This window comes from Podarcis muralis, chromosome 18 (genome assembly GCF_964188315.1).
Source record: "Podarcis muralis chromosome 18, rPodMur119.hap1.1, whole genome shotgun sequence".
Lineage (NCBI taxonomy): Eukaryota > Metazoa > Chordata > Lepidosauria > Squamata > Lacertidae > Podarcis > Podarcis muralis.
The window spans coordinates 1,529,090-1,552,294 of record NC_135672.1 but is presented as its reverse complement, the minus strand read 5'-3'; the positions used below and the strand labels follow the sequence as shown (position 1 = coordinate 1,552,294).

The following is a 23,205-nucleotide window of genomic DNA, read 5'->3' as shown; positions in this document are numbered from 1 at the left end:
TATCATTTGTAAAATAAATTACTTTTCATCCTTCTGCATGTATGAAAGGTCAATATCCTTTATTTGAGCATCCCAAATTCCCCTCCTATCTCAGCTGCTGTAGAAAGAAGGTGTGCTGGTTCCAGCTGTTACTGGACAGTCAACCTGACATGGTCATTCTGCAGTGGTTGTTCAAGGAACAGAACAATCAGGATCTCCTAGCCCCCTCCCCCAATTATCCCCCCTACCTTATTGAATTTCTTGTTCCACTCAATGGCTTCTGGGTTAATGGTGAACTTTATGCCAGCAGATGCTCCTCTCCTTATATTTCCAATTTTCACAAGGACACGAGACTTATTGGGAGACATCGCCCAGTTCATAATATCGAAGTCCGTTGGCAGCTCCCAGTTCTCATCGAAGCACAGTCTGCCCCTGGAAGTATTCAGACACCGGATTTCTCTCAAGAAAGGGTGAAGCTGGAATGGCAGGGGAAAGCACCAGCATTAAGAAACTGGGAAGCTACAACAGGCAATTAATCAAGCCAAAATGGGGAAAACACCAGGGCCAGGTGGGCTATCAGCAAAGTACTATAAGAAATTACAAGATTATTTGGCACAACCACTAAAATGTTTAAGATACTTAGATTACGCTGATTCTGAAAAAAGATACAGATCTATTATCAGTCAAAAATGATAGGCTGATTTCTCTATTAAATAATGAGTATAAACTGTTTGCAGACCTATTGGCAAATGACATGAAAGTGCTATTAATGGATTTAATTCATCAGGACCAGGCTGGTTTTTTGCCAGGCCACCAGATGAAGGATAATATAAGGAATATAATTGATATAATAGAATATCTGGAGGTTAGAAATGATAAGCAAGCAGTGTTGATTTTTATAGATGCAGAGAAGGCCTTTGACCATTTTTTCATGGACTTCTACGAAGAAGACTATAGAGATGATGAAATTCAGAGAGTCATTACAGTGGTACCTCAGGTTAAGAACTTAAATTGTTCTGGAGGTCCATTCTTAACCTGACACTGTTCTTAACCTGAGGTACCACTTTAGCTAATGGGGCCTCCCGCTGCCGCAGCACGATTTCTGTTCTCATCCTGAAGCAAAGTTCTTAACCCCAGGTACTATTTCTGGGTTGCCACAGCCTGTAACCTGAAGCGTCTGTAACCCGAGGTACCACTGTACTTAGAGGAATTGACTCAATTTATTCTGACTAACAGGCTATGATGATAGTAAACAACATAATAACAGAAAAATTCAAAATAATGAAAGGGACAAGACAAGGATATCCTCAGTCACCATTATTATTTTAGTTTTAGGGACCCTGGCCAGAAGTAGAAGATCAGATGAAGAAATAAAAGGGATAACATAGGTTAAAGGTAAAGGGACCCCTGACCATTAGGTCCAGTCGCGGCCAACTCTGGGGTTGCGGCGCTCATCTCACTTTATTGGCCAAGGGAGCTGGCGTACAGCTTCCGGGTCATGTGGCCAGCAGGACTAAGCCACTTCTGGCGAACCAGAGCAGCACATGGAAACGCCATTTACCTTCCCGCCAAAGCGGTACCTAATTATCTACTTGCACTTGGACGTGCTTTCGAACTGCTAGGTTGGCAGGAGCAGGGACCGAGTAACGGGAGCTCACCCCGTCGCAGGGATTTGAACCGCCGACCTTCTGATCGGCAAGTCCTAGGCTCTGTCGTTTAACCCACAGCGCCACCCGCGTCCCAACAGTAGGTTACAAAGCATATAAACTCAAGGCCTTTGCAGATGACTATGTGGTAACTGTAGAAGACCCCATGGCTAGCCAACCAAGGGTCTTGAACAGATTCTCAAGTTGGAGAAGTAGCAGGTTTTAAACTAAATAAAGGTAGAACGAAAGTATTGGTGGAAAATGTGACAGAACTGATGATTGAGAAGAAAGTTTAATATTTAGGAGTATGGATAACAGCTACAAACATAAATAGTTTTAAGAATAACTATACAGGAGCTTGGAAAGAAATGAAAAAAAACTTAAATAAAAATATATATATAACAAATAGAGATATCTGGAGGGTGGCAGCACGACAACAGGACTTTTCTGTGGTGGCTCCTCGCTTGGGGGATGCTCTCCCAGAGAGGCTCCCTGGACACCTTTGTGACAAATCTTTAGGTGCCAGGCGAGAAAGTTATTCTGTAACCAGGATTTGGGTGGATAAAACCATCTCAGGGCATTTTAATGTGCTTTTGGTTTGCTTGTTTTCTTTCTTTCGTTTGCTTTTTCTATTCTCATTTTGTATTTTTATTCTGCAAACCACCCTGTGATCTTCAGATGAAAGTTGATATATAAACAGAATAATACTAATATTATTACTACAGACCCTCCAAAGGTCAAAATGGCACCCAGTTGAGAAGTGCTGGAGCTGAGTTCCAGCGGGTTCCCCCTGAAGAAAGCCCTGGGTATAAATAGCAAAATGATCGTTATGGGATGGGACACCCCTATTTTCATCGGAGACATGTTGGAAGGTAAGCTATTATTAGTAATAGTAACTATGATATTTTACAGGTTTATCCCCAGTCAAGATCAGCATCTGTGTGGACTGCAGTTTGCAAAAGGGGGAAGGAAATACCTGCCACGCCTGTAGCCTTTGGGGTCCCCATTGCTCTCCTTCCTCCACCATCAGCCTCCTCAGGGATCTCAATGAAAGCGAAGCATGCAAGGCCTGAGCCACAGCTTGAACATGGATGTAAGTGCCAGAGCTGTCTAGAGACAGGACTATCTCATGCTCCCCTTGGAGCAATGGCTGCAGTTTCTCCTCCTCTCTGCATCTTATCGTGCCTTTCATGGACAACAGATGCTTTGAATATGAACACTGAAATGCTTGATTGAAATAATCCCCAAAATTGATCTGCAATCTATATTTGCCACCTTTGCTCATCCTTATTCCAGTCTCAATTGCAAAGAACAGAGAACCATGGAGGTGCTGGAATAGATCTGGAGGGATGAAAAAGCCAATTCTGTTTTCTAGCAAAGCTGTTGTGATCCAGACTTTCGCCCCTATTTCCTTCTCACAGATATCGTGTACTACCATGAGTAACGTGATATCCAGTGCAGTGGTTATATAGGAAAGAAATACCCCAACTTGTATCCATAGGAAAAAAGGTTCCCCAGGCCTGATAAATTGATTTAGATCATTTTCTGGTACTCTTTTTGATAAAGCAATGCAGATCCCTTTGCTGAGCATCAGAGGTTTCACAGCGCTCAGAAATCTTTCTCCATTGTCATTGTCTGGGGTGAAGAGGCCAATCCACGTCCATCCAAAATACAGGAGCAATTCAACAATCCCCTGGTACTGACTTTCCTCTTTGGGACTCACCCGGTAGACAAAAGGGAACAGGGTTTTACCTTCGAGAAACTGGACAGTAAAACCATGACAGATCTAGCAAGGAAAGCAAAAGACCAGCAATTTACTTTAATTTCAGCATAACAGATATTTAATTATCTGTAATGACTGATATCTAAATCTCTGCTGGCTGACGCTGATGGGAGTTTTAGTCTGAAACATCTGGAGGTGACAAGTTGGTGAAGGCTCAGTTTTGAAAAAGGGATGTAGGATCCATAGCTCAGGATTTTCCCATTTTTAAAGATATCCCTACTTGACCCCTCCAAAGAGAAAATAGAATCTTATGGAGTTGAAATTCTTTGTCCCTCCATGCTCTCCCACTAGTTAGTTACCTGTGGGATTTTGTAGATGCCTGACAAGGCTGAAATCACTTTTGAGATGACAGTTTTGCTTCTTTCAAGAACAGCCAGCAGGTGATTCTGTTCTCCACAGTGATAATTGGGAATATTGCATCCACTGCCTGCAAGCAGCTCTAGCATGGCGTCCGAAGTCAACCCTGCATCGAAATAGTTCTCATAGATGTTGTAGCCCAGGGTGATGTTGGGTAAGATCCTGAGATCCTGGTTGATCTCTTGGATGGTGAACAGGAAAGACAACATGTACCAGGAGAACCTAGCTGACTCCCTGCAATAAATGAATCCTTTAAAAAGAGTGAAACTGATATTCATATTAATGGGAGGAAGGAAACATTATATGATCCACAACGCTTAGATTTATTTATTTATTTATGTATTTATTTATCCATCCATCCATCCATCCATCCATCCATCCATCCATCCATCCATCCATCCTTTTGCATTAATATCAACCCTTTTCCTGTCTAGCATTGAACAAAATTTTGGAGACCTCTGCTCCATGACAGGAACTTTGATGCAAACAGCACACAGAGCTGTTCAACAGTGGAACAGACTCCCTCCGAAGGTGACCATGTGTCATGGATGCTTCAGGTGTGATACCTCCGGGTCCCTTCATCTCTACAACTCTATGATTCTATTCTACTGTGGTTCTATGAGTAAGCAATTAAAGCACATCTTTCCTGCTCTTCAGCTACCAAAGGTCACCCAGAGGTTCTCAAAATTCCATGTGCAAAACTGTAGCATTCCTTAATGACAGTTTATGAATTGTCCAAATGGAATAATATTGAATAAAACCTCTGAGCCTTGGAAATTCACTGAGTTTCATGGCATCCTGCAGGTGGGGAAATTCAGTGCATCCTTTTGAACCCCTACCAGATTTCTTGCATTCTTCTAAAAGCAACACAGAGGAATAGGTACAGGATTGTTTTACTTAGGAAGACAGAGGGAATAAGGAAATTGGAGAGGTTTGTGTGGAATCTTCTCCTGGACCCCCCAGCTCCCATCAGCCCCAGCCAGCAAGACCAATGGTCAGGGCAGGGTAGTCCTGCAACATCAGCCCTTGGCTCCCCAGCCCTGAGATAGGTGCTCTTTCCTATTTCAACCATTACAAGGACTGGAGGACCGTGAAACCCATCCGCATATAATTTCACATACATTCCATTCCTGACGAAGGGTGTCTGAGTAAAGCTGTATGGAGTTGTCTCAAGAAGGCGTTTTGGAGAGATGATCCCACTGATGAGAAAGTGTCCAGGCCGGTAGTAATTGCGAGCATCCGTTTCATCCCTGACCAGATTCAAGGGGCATTTCGCCTTGTGGTTCCCGCAGACTCCAAAGGGCATCATGAGCAGCAGAAGCAGCAACAGAAGGAGCAGGGATCTCATTCTGGCTCTGCCTCCTCCTCCTCTTACCTGCCAAGGAGGCAAAGCAGAAGAACCCAAAGACTCTTGCAAGGCCAGACTGCCTGGGCTTTCCCAATCTGGGTGGTTTTCAACTCTACCTTCGGAGCTAGGAAGCACAAGGCAGGCACACCCCTCTTTCGCCAGCTCTGCATCTTGACTCAGTCTGTCTCCATCACAGGAAATATTATCTGCACTAACTTTTTCTTTCCCAGTCACAGTGCAATTAATATTGTCATGCTACTTTCTGAGGCTGATGTAATCTCCAGAAATATCTCCTGAGCTTTCAGAAGATGAGATGACTATAATTTCGACTATTCTAAGTGGAATAAGTTTCAGCACAATAACTTTCTGGAGTCTTGAATGGCTCAAGCGGCAGGTGCAGAACTGGAGAAAAACATGATGGACAGAAGTCAAGGGGTGTGCTTGGAAGTTGGAAGTTTGGCCTGAACTTTGCTCACAAGCACCAAAGGAGGAGCTGGATCCGACCATGGACTCTCCTTCCTTGGAGGTTTTTAAGCAGAGTTTGGATGGCCATCTGTTGGGATTCTTCAGCTGAGATTCCTGCATTGCAGAGGGTTGGACTAGAGGACCTTGGGGTCCCTTTCCAAGTCTCCCATTCTATGATTCATTGGAGGTGGGAGAGTCAGGGATGGACAACAGCCAGATGAAGGAGTCCCAGCCTTGTATCCCAGGCATCCTAAGCCCTTTTAAAATGTGGGGGTTTGGGGGGGACATTATTGGGGTGTTGTTTTTATTTTGATTATATATGTTGTGGTTTTATATTTTGAACCGCCTTGAGACCTCCAGGGGTAGGGCGATACAGTGGTGCCTCGCAAGTCGAAATTAATTCGTTCCACGAGTTTTTTCGTCTAGCGAATTTTTCGTCTTGCGAAGCACGAAATCCCATAGGAATGCATTGAAATTCAATTAATGTGTTCCTATGGTCAAAAAAAGTCCAAACAAAGCCAAATTTGGTACAACAAGTGCTCTTTAAAGTCACACATACTATAAAGAGCATTTCAAAAATTGAAGGAACAATAAATTAAGTTTCTAAACATGACAGAAAAACATTTAAAAATCAACAAAGTGTACAGTACACAGAAATTCAAACCCAGATTTTTTTTAAAAAAAACAGCAGAGTGGCCCAATGGTCACAGAAAATCATAAAAATGGAGAGAAAAACACACAAGCTTCCAGATTCTTGCAAACCCCTCCCCAACACCAAGTCCTTGAATTCCAAACACCCCAACCCAAAATCCAAAAACCCCCAAAAAATGGCTGCAAAAGAAGTTTTGGAAAAGCTTCAAAAATCACCAAAGTCTTCAAAAACCTCAAAAAAGGCTACCACACCGCATGCTATGAGTTGCTCCTCGAAGTCGTCGCAACTGCACCTCTTCAAGCAATGCACCCTGGGTATTAACGGTTTTACGAAAAAGGAAACAAACTTGCAAGACGTTTTCGTCTTGCGAAGCAAGCCCATAGGGAAATTGGTCTTGCGAAGCACCTCAAAAAACGAAAAACCCTTTCGTCTAGCGAGTTTTTCGTCTTGCGAGGCATTCGTCTTGCGGGGCACCACTGTATTTAGATTCAGTACATCAATAAATAAAGGAATAAATATGAATAAATAAAAATCAATCAATGGAGAATGCTGAGAAATGCCATCCTCAGTACGGTCAACGGGATACATGGTGGTGGGATTTTGGTTCTTGGAGGCTGCTAGAGACAGAGACTGGTGGAACCTGCGATGGGGAGGGATTTCTCAAGCCCAGCCTCTGGCTGCTTTGGGTGGGTCTGGGCTGCTTGATTCCTGCCGCTCTCTTCTGGTTCTCCCCCTGAATTTCCACCACTTCTTTGAAAGGCTTCTCCAACAGAGGGAAGCTCTCTGGGGTTGGTGGAGGGGAGAAAGGTTGCTCTGAGCCTTAGGCTCTCCCTTCCCCTTTGACATTTTCTGCGGAAGGAGAGCTTCTGTTGCACATGGAACCAACTTGCTCCCCGTCTTTGAGCAGAAGCTTCTCTACTCATAAACAAATTGTGTGCGCAGAAGCCAGGCTGGCATTCTAGCAGCTTTGTTATTCTTTATCAAGTATTTATTAATATGTATTTATCTATTTATTTGACCTATTTCCTAAAATCCATGCACCACTTGATTAGGGAAATAACTTTTGCTAATCTCCCTTTGCTGAGCAAGGTTTTGGAGCATGTGGCCGCACACCAGATGGTGGTGGTGGTTCCAGTCCTACTTGGATGGTCATTCCTAGACGGTGTTACTTGGGGAATGCTTTTCAGCGCTGGGAACCTTGAATGTGGGGTTCCGCAGGGCTCAGTCCTGTCCCCCACATTGTTTAACATCTACATGAAATCGCTGGGTGGGGTTATCCGGAGGTTTCAAGTATGTTGTCAGAATTATGCTGATGACACTCAGCTCTATTTCTCCTTCACATCTGCAGGTGAGGCAGTGGAAGTGCTGGACCAGTGGCTTGTCTCGGCAATGGACTGGATGAGAGCCAACCAACTGAAGCTCAATCCAGATAAGACTGGGGCACTGTTAGTGGGTGGTTCCCTAGACCAGATGGGTGGGAGGTCGCCTGCTCTTGATGGGGTTACGCTTCCTCTGAAGGAGCAGGCTCATAGCTTGGGGGTACTCCCGGATCCTTTGCTGTCACTCGAGGCTCGGGACTCCTCAGTGGTGGGGAGTGACTTCCATCAGCTTTGGCTGGTGGCCCAGCTACGCCCCTATCTGGACAGGGATAGCCTAACTACTGTTGTCTATGCTCTGGTAATCTCAAGGTTAGATTACTGCAATGCGTTATACGTAGGGCTGCCTCTGAAGACAGTTCGGAAACTTCAGCTAGTGCACAATACACTGATCCTGGTCCGACTGCACTGGCTACCAATTCATTTCTGGGCCCCATTCAAAGTGCTGGCTTTGACCTAGAAAGCCTTAAATGGCTCAGGACCGCAATACCTCAAGGACCGCCTCTTTCCATATGATCCTACCCGGACCCTGAGATCATCTTCTGAGGCCCTTCTTCGTGTGCCTCCTCCTCAAGAGGTCAGGAGGATGGCAACACAAGAACGGGGCCTTCTCTGCAGTCGCTCCCTGTCTGTGGAATGCTCTCCCCAGGGAAGTTCACCTAGCGCATTCATTATACGCCTTTGGACATTAGGCAAAAATGTTCCTTTTGGGTTGATTTGATTGACATCCTTTGCCCTTTTAAAATGTGCTTCTTTTTGGGGTGTTATTGGGTTGTTGTTTTTATTTTGATTATATATCTTCTGGTTTTGTATATTAATTTTGTTCTGTGACCCGCCCTGAGACCTCCGCGTATAGGGCAGTATATAGATTCAACAAACAAACAAACAAACAAACAAACAAACAAACAAACAAACAAACAAAGAAGTCAGCTTTCTCAGGACCTTTATTTATTAAACTTATATAGCACTTTTCATTGGAATGCTACAGGTTGAATTGCTATAAGACCGAGAGTCTTGTAAGCTTTCAACTTGTATGGAGTGATGAAAGTTTAGGTAGGATGTAATCTTGGCTAATTAATGTACAGTAAATGCTTTATCAGTGAATCATAAAGCATTTATATCAATGGAGAATGTAGGAGAGGTCCTGGTTGTTGGCTTTGACTATGGGAGTTTCCTTGAATTTAATGAAGATTCCCAACACAATGCCTGCTATTAAGGTCAAGACGAGGGCAATGGAAGTTAAAATGATTCCCAAATGTTCTTCATAACCCCAGAAGGTGGTAATCTTGGGGACACATTGGTCCCTGTCCTTGTTTGGGCATTTGGTGCAATGTTCTGCATCTGGAGATGAGTTTCTTCAGCATCTCTTACATCCAGAACCAGCTGTGTACAACTACATTCTGAAAATCTATGCTGCTGTGGGGGAGGTCATGAGATGATAATGTCAAACAGGGAAAGAGGGGCAAAAATAGTTTGATCATTACTTTTTAAAGTTGTTTATGTGGTGTGCAGGTGTTCTCTCACTTTTGGTCACCAGAGCAACCTTGTGATTTAGGGCATAGCTGAGGGGCTCTATGCTGTCATCTTTATTGCATAATTGCTGCTGGATGCTGAAGAGACGCCTCTTTACCTTGACCTCTGACACTTTGTTTCTTATCATTTTTATCGTTTTCTTTCATCAACATACCAACTTTCCTCCGTTGAGCTTCAGCTGATGACCATGCTTCTCCCTTTCTCTTTCCCTCTTCATAACAATATTGTGAGGCGTGCTCAGGATGCCCCTCTTTGCACCAGAGAAATGTTGGAGGGTATGCTGTTATCCAACCCCCGAGATGCCTGAAGGCAGCCCTGTATAGGGAAGTTTTCTGAATGTTTAATGCTTTCTTCTGCTTTTATCTATGTTAGAAGCCACCCAGAGTGGTGGGTGAGGTATAAATAATAAAGTTATTATTATGGAATAGGACATCCCTATTTTCATTGGGGAAATGTTGGAGGGTATGTGTGGATGATTATTTACATCTCAGTCTTGGGGAAGGGTGTCTGTGTAAAGACATATAGAACTTGCTTGTGCAAATGTTTTGGAGATATGATCCCACTAATAAGAAGATCTCCAGACTGGTACTGGTTGTAATTTTGTAGATCAGATTCATCCCTGATCAGATTAAAGGGGCATTTTGCCTTCCGGTTCCCACAGAGTCCACGGGGCATCTTTAGCAGCCGAAATAGCCAGAGAAGCAGCAAAGGTTTCATTCTGGCTCCACCTCCTCCTGAATGCTGCGTTCAGGACTAAGGTTATTTCTAAATAACGCCCAATGAATGATATGGAAGTTGGGTCTATTAAGATAGTAAAATAGCAGGAATACACAGATCTTTTTGCCCAGTAAGAATATAATCAATCAATCTTTACTGGCATGCAGGGAGGACAGGAATATGTAAATTGACCCATACAATTGGCAGGAGGTTTGCAGGAGGAGATGCTTTGAGATAAAACTTGACAGGCCTAGTAAGGTTAGAAAGTACCCCGCAAGTCTTTTGCCCATGTAGTTTCATGGCTTTTCTCAGATCTTCTGCTACTTTCTCCAAACTCTCATGCCCACAGCTCTGATCTTGCCTAGGGGTTTCCCCCAGGCATCTACTTGGCCTCTGGGCTTCATGGCACGTGGGCCTGATCCAACAGGCTTGCTGGCCGTAGCCCTGTTCCGAGTCCCGTGACAACAGAGTGCAAAGCTCAGAGGAACGTTAGGCCAAGCAAACAGGAGACAAGTCTCCAAGAAGTCTTGCATGAAACCGCCTACGAAGCCAAGCCTGTTCCGAGGGTTGGGCAGACAGCACCCCACGTAGTCAGACAAGCCAGAGGTCAGGGAATGCAAATGACTGCAAAGCCAAGGGTCCAGGAAGGGCCAAGTTAGGCCTGGGAACCACAGGCATCCGAATGCTGAGGAGAGCTCTGTTTAAGAAGGCTGCAGCCAGTTGGTTCTCACCAGGCCTTCGCCTCTGAGTCCATGAAGGCTGAGCAGCTGGAGGGGGAGTCACTCTGTCTCCTCCTCCTAGTCTTACCATTTAGCCCATTGACATTCCACGAAATGATTTTAAGATCCATGCAGATTCAGTGGCCAACTTCTTTATTTCAAACAAACAAACAAAAAATTATATAATGCTTTGCATCTTCCCTTTATGCGTTCCCTCCCACTTATTTTCCCCCACCCCTTTTTATTTTCTGCCTTTCCTTTCAAAGTCTTCTCTTAATACCTTCCCCCCTCCCTTATATCCTTCCTTTATAGGCTTATCACCTACGACAACAGTTCAACAATATAATACAGAATTATACATAAAAAGGAAATAGAACAATGCAGTACTATTAGCAAGCTGTGTGGGGAGGAAACTCAGTTTCCTTCTTATTGTAATTTCTTTGACCCCCAGAAGGTCTCGCTGTCTCTTTTCTCAGTTCTTTCTTTAGTTGTCCCTTCTTGCTCGCTTGCTCTCCTCCTTTCCTTCCTCCTCCTCCTTTGGGCATGGGCAGCGTGAGCTAGCAGTTTTCCTACGCCATATTGCCCTTTCTTTTCAAGCCACCTTCCAGGATCGTTCCCCTCTCAGTCCTGCCTTCGCCTTCTCCTCCGCCACCGTAGACGCTGTCGTTCTCTCGCACTTCTCCTTCGCCGTCCACCCTTTGCCCGCTGTCTTCTCCGTTCTGCTCCGCAATCTCAAAAGGTGTCGGGCTGTAGGACGGGCTGGCCGTGTGGGACGCCAGCGTAGGGCCACATGGGGTTGGGTTTCTCGCCCCGCTTGCCTCCGCGCTCAGATCTTTTATTCCTCCTCTCCAGTTTGGACCACAAGGATTAAGACCTGTGCAAGGACAACAAAAAGGAAATGTCCCTTAGGGACTCGGGCGCCTCCAGGTGCTACTTCCCCTGCCACCACTGGCGGAGGAAGGTGGGGTGTGTGTGGGGGGGTATCGCCCCGAGTGCCATCCCAGGGGGGGTGGCAAAATCCCCCTGGGCGGATCGGTGCAAGCCTCCCAACTCCTCCTCATCTGGGTTCAGGGTGGACACAGCTGCGATGCTGCCGCATCCAGCGCCTGAGCCACGTGCAGAGTGGCCTCCTTTCCCCCTGCGCCCCACTGCTGCCTCTTGTATTGGGTTGCTCTGGTGGCACTGGTGGTGCTGGCGGCAGCGCTCTTCTGAAGATCTTGCGAATCCGGGAGATGATGGAACCCAGGCAAGTGGGGGTCTTCGGGGGCCTCTCTTCCTCGCAGTCCTGTGAGAAAAGTAAACAATTCACCTCCAGATTCTGGGAAAATGCCGCAATCATTAATCAATCAATCAAACAATTGATTGATTAAATCCGTATGCCGTCTTTCATCTGAAGCTGTCAGGGCGGCTTACAGCATAAAAATACAAAATAAAAACACAACATATGTATTAAAAACAAAAACGAACTCATAAGCCAACCTCCCAATCCACAAGCATGTTGAAAAGGCCATGCGTTGTCCAATTAGCCCAAGGCTGGTTCTAGAGCAGAACTTTCCATGTTGGTGACACACTTTGGAGACATGCCTCATTTCGCAACACAGGGATTCAGTTCAACTAGCCCTTTTCCAGCCCTGGGAGGAGCACACAGTTTGGAAAGCTCTGTTCTAGAGAAACGTCTTTGCTTGGCACCTAAAGATACATAATGAAGATGCCAGATGAGCCTCCCTGGGAAGAGCATTCCGCAAGTGGGGAGCCACCACAGAAAAGGCCCCTTCTTGTGTTGCTGCCCTCCAGACCGTTTGTGAAGGAGAAGGGCCTGTGTGGTCCCAGTAGCTCCCGCCCATCAATCGTGGTCACCTGCAGGGGGTTACTTAAAGGGACAGTTTGTATCTGGTGCTCGGCTGCAAACTCCTTACTCATGAAATTACAGGAGCTGCCTGAGTCCAATAGCGCCTTTATCTGCAGTGGGTGTCCATTTGGCAGCTCTAGTAACACCTCTATCACTAAAGCTGGTCTTGGAGGTTCCGGCGTGGGCACTTTTACTGCTCTTTGGCCTGGCTGATGTGCTCCGACGGTGGCAGCCAGGGGTTGGCTTTTACTTGCTCCTTGCCTTCCCCCTCCTTTTCCCCAACAGCTCCCGCCATCCCTTGCCATTCCTTTCTTTGTGGGCAAACTCTGGCAAAGTGACCTGGCTGTTGGCAGAGATAACATTTCTTGGTGCTCTTCCCCTCCTTCTTCCGCCCTTCACTGGGATTTGAAACTGCGCGCGCGCTGTGCCAATTTCCATCGGCTCTGCCGGCGGGAAAGGTGGCTCTGGAATGTCTGGAATGCGGAAATCCCTCCAGCGCTCCCCTTTCCCTTCCCGCTTTTCCAAAGCTCTCGCCTCCTGGCGTGCTCCTATGGTCAGCGCAGATTTGGTCAGCTGGTCCATAGACTCCGCCCTGGGCGCCCGGGAAAGTTCGTCTTTCACCGCCGAAGAAAGCCCTTCTTCGAAAAGCATTTGAATGGGCTCCGCCGATAGATCCCACCCCAATTTATGGATCAGCATGGTAAACTCAGTCCAGTACTCACGGACAGATCGGCTCCCCTGTTTGCAAGCCATTAACTGTCTGCGCACCACTCCCTGCTCAATGTCGCTGGAAAACATCAGGTCCATGGCGCGAAAAAACTTCCTCGTCCTTTAGGATCTCATTATTCACTGCCATCAGGGGTCTAACCCAGTCCTTCGCCCCCGATTCGAGATGCCCAATCACAAAAGCCACTCGCGACTCCTCGTCGGGAAAGTCATCAAACTGCAGATTGAGAGCATATTGCATCTCTGTCCTAAAGGCGTGATAGTTCCTGGGATCCCCCCCAAACTTCTGCACCAATCCTGGCACCTTTCGTGCGAGCGGGGTGGTTGGGGTTTTTCCCTTTTCTGCATCCTGAGCCCTCCTCTCCTCAAGCCTTGCCGTCTGCAACGCTAGCTGGAGCTCCAACACCCTGTACCTTTCTTCCAGGCTTGGACCAGCTCCAGCTCCGCCTGCTTCTCCGGTTCCGGCTGGGTTGCTCATGATGCCTCTCCTTGCACAAGCTGCTTTCAAAGACTTTCGGATTGCTGTAATGGGATGATGAGCTGCTTGTGCGTAAAATGCAAGTCCCTCAGAGTTTGGTCAAGTCCTCAAACCTCTGCCTGCGACGGAGCCCCTCCAGCATGGCTGCGTCAGTCGCTAGCAGAATCCGAAAGTGGTCTCTTACGGAATCTCTTCCAGCATAAAAGCTCCTTAACGGAAACACGTCTTCTGGACTCTCGGCGTGACAGTTTCCGGCGAGGAGTGGGTGTCCCTATAGGAGGTCTTGAAACCTCCCCACTGTTTTCGCTGGAAGTGTCTCTGAGCCATCCCTCCGACTCACTTTCCCCTGGAGCCCCTCTTCTCCCCCTGCTGGTTCCCTCTCCAGCTGCTAAGTCTCTCTCAACCTCCGGGAGCCTTTCCACCTCCTGTCTTTCCGATGGCAGTTCCCTGACACAGACATATTGGCAAACCACATTAATTCCATAGAGGAATTAACACAATTTATTCTGATAGTAAATAATGTAATAACAGAAAAATGCAAAATAATGAAAGGGACGAGACAGGGACCATAATGTCACCATTATTGTTGGTTTTATTTTTAGAGACCCTGGCCAGAAGTATAAGATCAGATGAAGAAATAAAAGGGAAAACAGTAGGTTACAAAGCATATAACCTTAAGGCATTTATACCCCGCCCATCTGGTATAACCTTGTGGTAACTGTAGAAGACCCTGTGGCTAGCAGGGTCTTGGAGCAGATTCTAAAGTTTGGAGAAGTAGCAGGCTTTAAACTAAATAAAAGTAAAAACAGCTAAGAACATAAATATTTTTAAGGATAACTATAGAAGAGCTAGGAGTGAAATAAAGAAAAACTTAGAGGTGTGGGGAAGAATGAATTTATCGCAATTGGGAAGGGTATCATTAACTAAAATGAATGTATTGCCAAGAATGCTATTTCAAACAATACCCTTGATCAGCAATCCAGGACACTTCAAAGAATGACAGAAAGATATTAAAAAATTTGTCTGGCAGGGGAAGAAGCCAAGAATAAAATTTTTGTTAAGAGATTCTAAAGACAAAAGCAGATTCTCCCTACCAGATTTAAGACTATATTATGAGGCATCCTGTTTATGCTGGCTAAGGGAAGGGATGTTATTTTAAAAAAACCCTGATGTTTTAGAAGGTCATGACAATAGATATGGTTGGCATGCATGTTGGTGGTATGAGAAGGTTAAAGTAAATAGAACTTTCTTAAATCATGTTGTCAGAGTCCTGCAGCTGGATCCCACCATGGACTCTCCTTCCTTGGAGGTTTTTAAGCAGAGGTTGGATGGCCATCTCTAATGGATGCTTTAGTTGAGATTCCTGCATTGGAGAGAGTTCCCCCAGGAAAAAAAGCCCGCGGTATAAATAGTAAAATGATTATTATGGAAAGGGATGTTCCTATTTTCATCGGAGAAATGTTGGGGAGTAGGCTACTATTACTAAGACTAACAATGATATTTTACAGGTCTCTCCACAGTCGAAATCAGCATCTGCGTGGATTGCAGTTTTCAAAAAGGGGAAGGGAATACCTGCCATGGTCAGATCCAGCTCCTTTGGTCTTTGTGAGTAAAGTTCAGCCCAAACTTCCAACTCTCCCAAACACACCCCTTGACTTCTGTCCAACATGTTTTTCTCCAGCTCTGCACCTGCTGCTTGAGCCATTCAAGACTTCAGAGAGTTATTGTGGTGAAACTTATTCCACTTGGAATAATCAAAATTATAGTCATCTCATCTTCTGAAAGCTCAGGAGATATTTCTGGAGATTACATCAGCCTCAGAAAGTAGCATGACAATATTAATTGTGCTGTGTCTGGGAAAGAAAAAGTTAGTGCAGGTAATATTTCCTGTGATGCAGTCAGACTGAGTCAGGATGCAGAGCTGGCGAAAGAGGCTGTGCCTGCCTTGTGCTTCCTAGCTCTGAAGGTAGAGTTGAAAACCACCCAGATTGGAAAAGCCCACCCAGTTTGGTCTTGCAAGAGTCTTTGGGTTCTTCTGCTTTGTGTCTTCGGCAGGTAAGAGGAGGAGGAGGCACAGCCAGAATGAGATCCCTGCTCCTTCTGTTGCAGCTTTTGCTGCTCATGATGCCCTTTGGAGTCTGCGGGAACCACAAGGCGAAATGCCCCTTGAATCTGGTCAGGGATCAAATGGATGCTCGCAATTACTACCGGCCTGGACACTTTCTCATCAGTGGGATCATCTCTCCAAAACGTTTATATGAAGAAACTCCATTACGTCTTTTCTCAGACACCCTTCGCCAGGAATGGAATGTATGTACTTCACAGTTTCATGGTTCTCCAGTCCTTCTAGTGGTTCCTATTTATCAAGAAAATAGCCCCTTTCTCAGGGCTGGGGAGCCAAGGGCTGATGTTGCAGGACTACCCTGCCCTTAACCATTGGGCTTGCTGGTTGGGGGTGATGGGAGCTGGGGGGTCTAGTAAAAGATTCCACCCAACCCTCTCCTATTTCCATGTCCTCTGGGTCTTCCTTAGGAAAACACTTTCCTACCTTTGATTCTGTGTTGCTTTTAGAAGAATGCAAGAATGTTAGTGAATCTGGTCAGGGTTCAAAAGGCTGCACTGAATTTTCCCACCTGCAGGATGCCATGAAACTCAGGCAATTTCCAAGGCTCAAAGGTTTCATTCAATATTATTCCATTTGGACAATTCAGAAACTGTCGTTAAGGAATGTTACAGTTTTACAAATGGAATTTTAAGATCCTCTAGGTGACTTTTGGAGGTGAAGAGCAGGAAAGATGTGCTTTAATTGAAATGATGAAAAAAATAATATGAATTAGCATACTTCCTTGTTCGCGGAGTCAGGTCTCTATAATGTGAAAACGAATTATTCCTTTTTTCACATACACAACTGGTCTCATTTCTAACTAGTGAGATGTTTGATATTTCTTCACTTGGAATCCATAGGTACCTGTTTCCTATCCCAGAGGGAGGCATGAAACTCTAGCAATTTCCAAGATGCCAAAATTATTCTATGTTTATTCTATTTGGATCATTTGTGAATAACCTTAGCACAGTTCTCTTGACACAATACCACAGGAGACCTACAGCTCACCATGGGCTACATTAAAGGTTTCCTCCTCCAATCTCAGCACTTTTTCCTTTCTGTCACTGTTTTAAAAAAATTAAAAGCGTTTTAAGAAACTCTTGAAAATGGGTGGATTTTTATGGGTGAAAGCAGGAACGATATGCTTCAAATAAAATGGTTATATAAAATAACCAGGGGGTGTCCTCAATGGTGAAGTCACTGATCCAAACATGGGCAAAATTATAATTTTACCACACACTCAAACCTGAAAGCCATCAGGCCTCATTTGTATCTAAAAGGGAACTGAGGTATTTGGTGCTTTTCCTCCTTCAATAAAATTGTCTCTTATCTAGCTATACTCTAGACCCTTGGAAGAAACCAAAGACCACTGCAGCAAAAGCCGCTCTGGACCCACTTCCCACTATAACACACATTTTGAGGGGTGCCTTCATTTCTTACTCATAGAATCACAGTAGAAAAGAATCACAGAGTTGTAGAGATGGAAGGAACCTGGTGGAATCTCACCTGAAGCATCCATGACACATGGTCACCTTCGGAGGGAGTCTGTTCCACCGCTGAACAGCTCTGTGTGCTGTTTGCATCAAAGCTCCGGTCATGAAGCAGAGGTCTCCAAATTTTGTTCTATGCTAGACAGGAAAAGGTTTGATATTAATGTAAAAGGATAAATAAATACTAATCTTTGTGAATCATATAATATTCCCTCCCTCCCAATCATATGAATATCAGTTGCACTCTGTTTAAAGGGTTCATTTATTGCAGGGAGGCAGCTAGGTTCTACTGGCACATGTTGTCTTTCCTGTTCACCATTCAAGAGATCAACCAGGATCTCAGGCTCTTACCCAACATCACCCTGGGCTACAACATCTATGAGAACTATTTTGATGCAAGGATGACTTCGGACGCCATGCTAGAGCTGCTTGCAGGCAGTGGATGCAATATTCCCAATTATCACTGTGGAGAACAGAATCACCTGCTGGCTGTTCTTGAAAGAAGCAACACTTTCATCTCAAGAGTGATTTCAGCCTTGTCAGGCATCTACAAAATCCCACAGGTAAGTAGTGGGAGAGCATGGAGGGACAGAGAATTTCAACTGCGTAAAATTCTACTTTCTCTTTGGATAGGTCAAGCAGGGATATTTTTAAAAATGGGAAAATCCTGAGCTATGGATTCAACATCCCTTTTTCAAAACTGAGCTTTCACCAACTTGACACCTCCAGATGTTTCCGACTAAAACTCCCATCAGCCTCAGCCAGCAGAGATTTAGATAGATATCAGACATTTCAGATAATTAAATATCTGTTATCCTGAAAGTTAAATAAATTGCTGATCTTTTGCTTTCCTTGCTAGATCAGTTATGGCTTCACTGCCCAGGTTCTCGAAGGTAAAACCCTGTTCCCTTTTGTCTACCGGATGACTCCCAAAGAGGAAAGTCAGTACCAGGGGATTGTTGAATTGCTCCTGCATTTTGGTTTTTTTTTTAATCATATTTATTAAAGTTTCCAGAAAAGATACAAAAAATAAAAATAAAAATAAAAATAAAATACACTTTATCTTTACTTTCATATCCTTCTTTCTGGGACTCCCCCCTCCCCCTCCCAAATTGTTTTCCCCTTTCATTAATTTGTTTCAACAAGTTCTTACTCCCAATTTAAAACTTAATTTGTTTAACCCACCATTCAATTTAATTATACAGTCATTCCAATATCCCTTATCATTAACAAAAAAAAAAATTTCCCCCAAGGTCCACCCCAATTTCCTTCCACGAATTCCCTTTTTTAATAACCACATCCAATCAAAGTAATAGATGTCAAAACAGAAAAATATAAAAGTTTAGAAAGAAAACAGATTCAAAAAATAGTTACACAGCCTTTGGGTTCCAAATCTCCCCCCCCCCTTCCCCGGATTAGGTTCCCCAAATCCATCAATCTGTCTATTTATCAGCCTGGAGGTCTCAGATCCATAGCCAGCTTCCCCAGTTCCACCTTGCCGGTTTTTTATTTTTTAATATGTTTAACTTCAAACGTCCAATCCTAAAAAGGCCCCCAAAGGGCCTTTAGTTTCCTTAATCTTAATGGCTCCTCCCTTGTTCTTTCCAAGTCGTCGTCAGTCCTTTGTTCTTTTTCCTCACATTCTCTCTTTTCCTGTTCCGCTGCTAAAACGTTCTAATTCAGAAGCTTGGTACCTCTACAGAGGTTGTTGTTAGTTCAGGAACAAAAACTTACGTCCAGTCCCTTCCGTTCTTCAATAGATAAATCTATTGTCTCCTTTTTAAAATAAACACCTCTGTAGACAAAATACTGTTTCATTTTTGCAGCTTTCCCAGGAGATAACAAGTCCTGTACGATTCCAAGAGTAGTTTTCCACTTACGACCGTTCTTGTAATGTCCCGAAACCCCTCTAGGGGGATTTTAGTAACTTTGTTTCCTCTAATCCAAAAGTCAAATTGTTATTCCTTATTTTCGACAGTTTATATCCAAATTGTAACAAAACTAACCAGCAAAGTCCTCATAACAAAGTCCTCATTGTATTCTCCAACTTTGACAGCTACTTTGACAGCTGTCAAAGTCTCTATCTCTCTTCATCAGGCTCTTTTCACGGGTCACCCCGGTTCCCGGGGGGGTTGCACTTTCATTCTCACCATCCACTTTTCTCCTCCAGCACAATTCTTATAATTTCCCATCGTGGAATTAATAATTTTGATCAATAAACGAGCTCCTTTCTCGACCTTAGTTGCCTGGTCCTTGTTTTAAGATGTTTACAATCGGGAGGAGACTGACTTCCTTTTTGGATCTCCCCCGCTCGTACCGAATCCGAAAAAATTTTCCCCTTTTAAATCCGATTTCCAAATTACTCACGGGTTGTTGTTTATAGTCCAAATTTTCAATAGAAGAAGTCAGCGCTCTCCGTTGAATGGCATGCGGCTTCGCTCAGCAGGGAAAGCAGAGGACTCACAGCACCACGCCACTCCCCGGCACCCGTTCCGTAGCCTTTAAAAAGGCTACTTCACGAGTCGGGAGGGCGCTAACGGTGCCCGCCGAGTCAACCATGTCCACGGGCTCCGTGCCCTTGGTTTTTGAGGGTCCCCGCGTTGCCGGCGCGGTAGGACCCAGCCCCTGCCGAGCAGGCTCCCTCCGGAGCTCGGAGGGAGTCCGCCATTCGGCGATGGCGCCAACCCGGAAGTCGAATTGCTCCTGCATTTTGGATGGACGTGGATTGGCCTCTTCACTCCAGACAATGACAGTGGAGAAAGATTTGTCAGTGCTGTGAAACCTCTGATGCTCAGCAAGGGGATCTGCATTGCTTTATCAAAAAGAGTACCAGAAAAAGATGTAAATCAATTTATCAGACCTGGGGAACCTTTTTCCCTATGGAGACAAGTTGGGGTATTTGTTTCCTATATAATCAATGCACTAGATATCTTACCACTCATGGTAATATACAAACTATATGTGAAGGAAATAGGGGCAAAAGTTTGGATCACAACAGCTTCTCTAGAAATCAGAATTGGCTTTTACTTCCCTCCAAATATATTCCAGCACCTCCATGGTTCTCTGTCCTTTGAAATTCAGACTGGAATAAGGAGCAGCAAAGGTGACAAATATAAATTGCAGACCAATCTTGTGGATTATTTCAATCAAGCATTTCAGTGTTCATATTCAAAGCATCTGTTGTCCGTGAAAGGCAGGATAAGATGCAAAGAGGAGGATAAACTGGAGCCATTGCTCCAAGGGGAGCCTGAGAGAGTCCTGTCTCTAGACAGCTATGGCACTTACATCCATGTTCAAGCTGTGGCTCAGGCCTTGCATGCTTCGCTTTCCTCGAGATCCCAGAGGAGGCTGATGGTGGAGGAAGGAGAGCAATGGGGACCCCAAAGGGTACAGCCGTGGCAGGTATTTCCTTCCCCCTTTTGCAAACTGCAGTCCACACAGATGCTGATCTTGACTGGGGATAGGCCTGTAAAATATCATAGTTACTATTAGTATTAGTAATAGTAGCATACTGCCCAACATTTCTCTGATGAAAATAGAGACGGCCCATTCCATAACGATAATTTTACTGTTTTGAGCTAGGGCTTTTTTCAGGAGGGAACTCCTCAGAACTCAGTTTTGACCCCTCTCAGGTGGGTGCCATTGCCATTCTCAGAGGGAGGTGTTCATGGTGAGTTCCGGCACCTTCTTTTCTAGAAAAATAGCACTGTTTATACCCCACACATCTTTTTGGGTTGCCTCAACACTCTGGGCAGCTCCCAACATAAAGAAATTCATATTCAAATAAAAAAAATTTAAGAATTCCCAATATAGGCTTGGACGCCTTGTAGGTTGGATAACTCCACATCTGCCAACATTTATCCAATGAAAATAGCGACATTCTAAGGAAAAGTGGGGAATTTCGGGATCAAATGAAAAACTGCCTCTAATTCAGGGACATCCCTGGAAAATTGGGGCACTTGCAGGGTCTGTGGTAATACAAATAGCTGAATAGGAATTCCAGTCTACATGAGATACACGCAGGCCCCAAATCATAAGAGGCTGAAGTGAGTAGGACTGAGATATCCATCTTGGCTTCCAGGTTTCTCAGTGCTGGTGCTTTCCCCTGTCATTCCAGGTTCACCCTTTCTTAAGAGAAATCCAGTGTCTGAATACTTCCAGGGGCAGGCTGGGCTTGGATGAGAACTGGGAGCTGCCAGCAGAATTCGATATTGTGAACTGGGTGATGTCTCCCAATACGTCTGGTGAACTTGTGAAAATTGGGAATATAAGGAGAGAGACGTCTGCTAGCATAAAGTTCACCATTAACCCAGAAGCCATTGAGTGGAACAAGAAATTCAATAAGGTAGGGTAAATCACAGAGGGAGAAGGCTAGGAGTTCCTGAATATGCTTTTCCTTGAACAACTGCTGCAAAATGGCTATATCAGGTTGATCAATGATGTCTTGACCGTCCAATAACAGCTGCAACCACCACTCCTTCTTTCCACAGCAGCTGAGATAGGAGGGGAATTTGGGGTGCTCAAAGAAAGGATAGAGCCCAGAGGTCCTTAGAAACACACTATCTATTTCCAAGCCAGACTAAGAATTTAAGAATTCTGGACAGAATCTTTAACCGAATGGACTACGTAGATAAGAAGAAAAGGGAAAGCCCCTAGTGAAAGTGAACAATTGGGCTTTCATACATGCAGAAGGATGGAAAGTAATTTATTTTAGTAATGATAATTACTGATTTATTGTGGATTTGTGTAGTCAGTTCACTTCTAGATGTTGCAAATGTTAAACTATTGTGTCTGCAGGAATTGAGAAGTGCACAGCTGTTGTTGAAGGATGAGAAGTTAAAAAAAAAAACCCTATTGTAATATAAGGTTAAAGTTAAGGAATGGCATATGAACTAGAAATAACTAGGACATTCATCAGCAATAAGAGGAAACCTTGCATGCCTCAAGAACAGAGTGAGGGAAACCAATATTTGGAAAAGTCACATTAAATTTGTCTTAATTAGTGATTGAGAGATTATCAGAATCCTGAACTTTGGGGAAATCACATTTCAGACTCCATTGCCATTTTCTTTGAAGATTTATTAAGCAGGGAAGCAGGTAAACGGAGAAGAGGAATCAGAGTTCTGTGGCGCAAACCTCAGTTGTCCTGAACGAATTATGAAGAACAAGATATTCTGGTCACCGCAATGGTCAGTGGGGGGTTGAAAGGACCCTGATGAGGGGTCAAAGGCTGCATTCCAGAGATCCATTTGAATTCACTCTATGTGTAAATTAAGGTAAAGGTAAAGGGACCCCTGACCATTAGGTCCAGTCGTGGCCAACTCTGGGAACAGGGACCAAGCAACGGGAGCCCACCCCGTCACGGGGATTCGAACCGCCAACCTTCTGATCAGCAAGTCCTAGGCTCTGTGGTTTAACCCACAGCGCCACCAGCATCCCTATGAGTGAATTACATACACACAAATACTCATAACTCTTCCTCTTTAAGCAGGGAAGCAGGTAAACGGAGAAGAAGAAACAGAGCTCTGTCGCACAAACCTCAGTTGTCCTGAACGAATTATGAAGAACAAGATATTCTGGTCACCCCAATGGTCAGTGGGGGGTTGAAAGGACCCTGATGAGGGGTCAAAGGCTGCATTCCAGAGATCCATTTGAATTCACTCTATGAGTGAATTACATACACACAAATACTCCTAACTGTTCCTCTTTGTGGCACCTTCTTGTCTTTCTGGTTAGGCCGTACCTCGTTCCAGGTGTACAGAGAGATGTCGACCTGGGTATGCCAAGGTGGTTCTAGAAGGAAAGCCCGTTTGCTGCTATGCTTGTGCTCGGTGTGCGGAAGGGACCTTCTCCGCCCAGGAAGGTGGGTGACTCCAAGGGGGGAGGTATTTCTACAGAGAGTAAACACAGCGCAGAAATTCAGTCTCACACACTTTTTGTGAGATTTCTGCAGACATAGGGGAATGGGGATCCTTCCTCGACT

General features: G+C 44.7%; 1 long non-coding RNA gene across 1 annotated transcript; it reads right to left on the bottom strand.

The window, feature by feature from the left end:
• Window positions 1–232: 232 nt before the first annotated feature.
• Window positions 233–20,745, bottom strand: LOC144326067 (uncharacterized). Its single transcript, XR_013391218.1, has 3 exons — window positions 20,508–20,745; window positions 17,239–17,360; window positions 233–455 (listed from the first exon to the last, which is right to left on the bottom strand). It is a non-coding gene; the product is annotated as an uncharacterized LOC144326067 (long non-coding RNA).
• Window positions 20,746–23,205: the final 2,460 nt, after the last annotated feature.